Here is a 5,090-nt window from a genome sequence, read left to right on the forward strand (position 1 = left end):
TGTTTAGCTCCTAGTTATTTTATTTTATTTTTTAATTTTATTATTATACTTTAAGTTTTAGGGTACATGTGAACAATGTGCAGGTTTGTTACATATGTATACATGTGCCATGTTGGTGTGCTGCACCCATTAACTCGTCATTTACGTTAGGTATACCTCCTAGTGCTATACCTCCCCCCTCCCCCCACCCCAAACAGTCCCCAGAGTGTGATGATCCCCTTCCTGTGTCCATGTGTTCTCATTGTTCAATTCTCACCTATGACTGAGAACATGCGGTGGTTGGTTTTTTGTCCTTGAGATAGTTTGCTGAGAATGATGGTTTCCAGTTTCATCCATGTCCCTACAAAGGACATGAACTCATCACTTTTTATGGCTGCATAGTATTCCATGGTGTATATGTGCCACATTTTCTTTTCTTTTTTTTATGATTATACTTTAGGTTTTAGGGTACATGTGCACAATGTGCAGGTTTGTTACATATGTATACATGTGCCAAGTTGGTTTGCTGCACCCATTAACTCGTCATTTAGCATTAGGTATATCTCCTAATGCTGTCCCTCCCCCCTCCCCCCATCCCACAACAGTCCCCGGAGTGCGATGTTCCCCTTCCTGTGTCCATGGGTTCTCATTGTTCAATTCCCACCTATGAGTGAGAACATGCAGTGTTTGGTTTTTTGTCCTTGTGATAGTTTACTGAGAATGATGTTTTCCAGTTTCATCCATGTCCCTACAAAGGACATGAACTCATCATTTTTTATGGCTGCATAGTATTCCATGGTGTATACGTGCCACATTTTCTTAATCCAGTCTATCGTTGTTGGACATTTGGGTTGGTTCCAAGTCTTTGCTATTGTGAATAGTGCCACAACAAACATACGTGTGCGTGTGTGTTTATAGCAGCATGATTTACAGTCCTTTGGGTATATACCCAGTAATGGGATGGCTTGGTCAAATGGTATTTCTAGTTCTAGATCCCTGAGGAATCGCCACACTGACTTCCACAATGGTTGAACTAGTTTACAGTCCCACCAACAGTGTAAAAGTGTTCCTATTTCTCCACATCCTCTCCAACACCTGTTGTTTCCTGATTTTTTAATGATGGCCATTCTAACTGGTGTGAGATGGTATCTCATTGTGGTTTTGATTTGCATTTCTCTGATGGCCAGTGATGGTGAGCATTTTTTCATGTGTTTTTTGCCTGTACAAATGTCTTCTTTTGAGAAGTGTCTGTTTATGTCCTCTGCCCACTTTTTGATGGGGTTGTTTGTTTTTTTCTTGTAAATTTGTTTGAGTTCATTGTAGATTGTGGATATTAGCCCTTTGTCAGGTGAGTAGGTGGCAAAAATTTTCTCCCATTCTGTAGGTTGCCTGTTCATTCTGATGGTAGTTTCTTTTGCTGTGCAGAAGCTCTTTAGTTTAATGAGATCCCATTTGTCGATTTTGGCTTTTGTTGCCATTGCTTTTGGTGTTTTAGACATGAAGTCCTTGCCCATGCCTATGTCCTGAATGGTATTGCCTAGGTTTTCTTCTAGGGTTTTTATGGTTTTAGGTCTAACATGTAAGTCTTTAATCCATCTTGAATTAATTTTTGTATAAGGCGTAAGGAAGGGATCCAGTTTTAGCTTTCTCCATATGGCTAGCCAGTTTTCCCAGCACCATTTATTAAATAGGGAATCCTTTCCCCATTGCTTGTTTTTGTCAGGTTTGTCAAAGATCAGATAGTTGTAGATATGTGGCATTATTTCTGAGGGCTCTGTTCTGTTCCATTGATCTATGTCGCTGTTGTGGTACCAGTACCATGCTGTTTTGGTTACTGTAGCCTTGTAGCATAGTTTGAAGTCAGGTAGCGTGATGCCTCCGGCTTTGTTCTTTTGGCTTAGGATTGACTTGGCGATGCGGGCTCTTTTTTGGTTCCATATGAACTTTAAAGTAGTTTTTTCCAATTCTGTGAAGAAAGTCATTGGTAGCTTGATGGGGATGGCATTGAATCTATAAATTACCTTGGGCAGTATGGCCATTTTCACGATATTGATTCTTCCAACCCATGAGCATGGAATGTTCTTCCATTTGTTTGTATCCTCTTTTATTTCATTGAGCAGTGGTTTGTAGTTCTCCTTGAAGAGGTCCTTCACATCCCTTGTAAGTTGGATTCCTAGGTATTTTATTCTGTTTGAAGCAATTGTGAATGGGAGTTCACTCATGATTTGGCTCTCTGTTTGTGATTGGTGTACAAGAATGCTTGTGATTTTTGTACATTGATTTTGTATCCTGAGACTTTGCTGAAGTTGCTAATCAGCTTAAGGAGATTTTGGGCTGAGACAATGGGGTTTTCTAGATGTACAATCATGTCATCTGCAAACAGGGACAATTTGACTTCCTCTTTTCCTAATTGAATACCCTTTATTTCCTTCTCTTGCCTGATTGCCCTGGCCAGAACTTCCAGCACTATGTTGAGTAGGAGTGGTGAGAGAGGGCATCCCTGTCTTGTGCCAGTTTTCAAAGGGAATGCTTCCAGCTTTTGCCCATTCAGTATGATTATTGGCTGTGGGTTTGTCATAGATAGCTCTTATTATTTTGAGATATGTCCCATCAATACCTAATTTATTGAGAGTTTTTAGCATGAAGCGTTGTTGAATTTTGTCAAAGGCCTTTTCTGCATCTATTGAGATAATCATGTGGTTTTTGTCTTTGGTTCTGTTTATATGCTGGATTACATTTACTGATTTGCGTATGTTGAACCAGCCTTGCATCCCAGGGATGAAGCCCACTTGATCATGGTGTATAAGCTTTTTGATGTGCTGATGGATTTGGTTTGCCAGTATTTTATCGAGGATTTTTGCATCAATGTTCAACAAAGATATTGGTCTGAAATTCTCTTCTTTGGTTATGTCTCTGCCAGGCTTTGGTATCAGGACGATGCTGGCCTCATAAAATGTGTTAGGGAGGATTCCCTCTTTTTCTATCGATGGGAATAGTTTCAGAAGGAATGGTACCAGTTCCTCCTTGTACCTCTGGTAGAATTCGGCTGTGAATCAATCAGGTCCTGGACTCTTTTTGGTTGGTAAGCTATTGATTACTGGCACAATTTCAGAGCCTGTTATTGGTCTATTCAGAGATTCAACTTCTTCCTGGCTTAGTCTTTGGAGGGTGTATTTGTTGAGGAATTTATCCATTTCTTCTAGATTTTCTATTTTATTTGCATAGAGGTGTTTGTAGTATTCTCTGATGGTAGATTGTATTTCTGTGGGATCGGTGGTGATATCTCCTTTTTCATTTTTTATTGCATCTATTTGATTCTTCTCTCTTTTCTTCTTCATTAGTGTTGCTAGCGGTCTATCAAATTTGTTGATCTTTTCAAAAAACCAGCTCCTGGATTCATTAATTTTTTGAAGGGTTTTTTGTGTCTCTATTTCCTTCAGTTCTGCTCTGATTTTAGTTATTTCTAGCCTTCTGCTAGCTTTTGAATGTGTTTGCTCTTGCTTTTCTAGTTCTTTTAATTGTGATGTTAGGGTGTCCATTTTGGATCTTTCCTGCTTTCTCTTGTGAGCATTTAGTGCTATAAATTTCCCTCTACACACTGATTTGAATGTGTCCCAGAGATTCTGGTATGTTGTGTCTTTGTTCTCGTTGGTTTCAAACAACATCTTTATTTCTGCCTTCATTTAATTATGTACCCAGTAGTCATTCAGGAGCAGGTTGTTCAATTTCCATGTAGTTGAGCGGTTTTGAGTGAGTTTCTTAATCCTGAGTTCTAGTTTGATTGCACTGTGGTCTGAGAGACAGTTTGTTATAATTTCTGTTCTTTTACATTTGCTGAGGAGAGCTTTACTTCCAACTATGTGGTCAATTTTGGAATAGGTGTGGTGTGCTGCTGAAAAGAATGCACATTCTGTTGATTTGGGGTGGAGAGTTCTGTAGATGTCTATTGGGTCCACTTAGTGCAGAGCTGAGTTCAATTCCTGGATATCCTTGTTAACTTTCTGTCTCGTCGATCTGTCTAATGTTGACAGTGGGGTGTTAAAATCTCCCATTATTATTGTGTGGCAGTTTAAGACCCTTTGTAGGTCACTCAGGACTTGCTTTATGAATCTGGGTGCTCCTGTGTTAGGTGTATATATATTTAGGATAGTTAGCTCTTCTTGTTGAATTGATCCCTTTACCATTATGTAATGGCCTTCTTTGTCTCTTTTGATCTTTGTTGATTTAAAGTCTATTTTATCAGAGACTAGGATTGCAACCCCTGCCTTTTTTTTTTTCATTTGCTTGATAGATCTTCCTCCATCCCTTTATTTTTAGTCTATGTGTGTCTCTGCACCTGAGATGGGTTTCCTGAATACAGCACACTGATGGGTCTTGACTCCTTATCCAATTTGCCAGTCTGTGTCTTTTAATTGGAGCATTTAGCCCATTTACATTTAAAGTTAATATTGTTATGTGTGAATTTGATCCTGTCATTATGATGTTAGTTGGTTATTTTGCTTGTTAGTTGATGCAGTTTCTTCCTAGCCTCGATGGTCTTTACAATTTGTCATGTTTTTGCAGTGGCTGGTACCGGTTGTTCCTTTCCATGTTTAGTGTTTCCTTCAGGAGCTCTTTTAGGGCAGGCCTGATGGTGACAAAATCACTCAGCATTTGCTTGTCTGTAAGGTATTTTAATTCTCCTTCACTTATGAAGCTTAGTTTGGCTGGATAGGAAATTCTGGGTTGAAAATTCTTTTCTTTAAGAATGTTGAATATCGGCCCCCACTCTCTTATGGCTTGTAGAGTTTCTGCCAAGAGATCAGCTGTTAGTCTGATGGGCTTCCCTTTGTGGGTAACCCGACCTTTCTCTCTGGCTGCCCTTAACATTTTTTCCTTCGTTTGAACTTTGGTGAATCTGACAATTATGTGTCTTAGAGTTGCTCTTCTCGAGGAGTACCTTTGTGGCATTCTCTGTATTTCCTGAATTTGAATGTTGGCCTGCCTTGCTAGATTGGGGAAGTTCTCCTGGATAATATCTTGCAGAGTGTTTTCCAACTTGGTTCCATTCTCCCTGTCACTTTCAGGTACACCAATCAGACGTAGATTTGGTCTTTTCACATAGTCCCAAA

This window comes from Nomascus leucogenys, chromosome 1a (assembly GCF_006542625.1).
Source record: "Nomascus leucogenys isolate Asia chromosome 1a, Asia_NLE_v1, whole genome shotgun sequence".
Lineage (NCBI taxonomy): Eukaryota > Metazoa > Chordata > Mammalia > Primates > Hylobatidae > Nomascus > Nomascus leucogenys.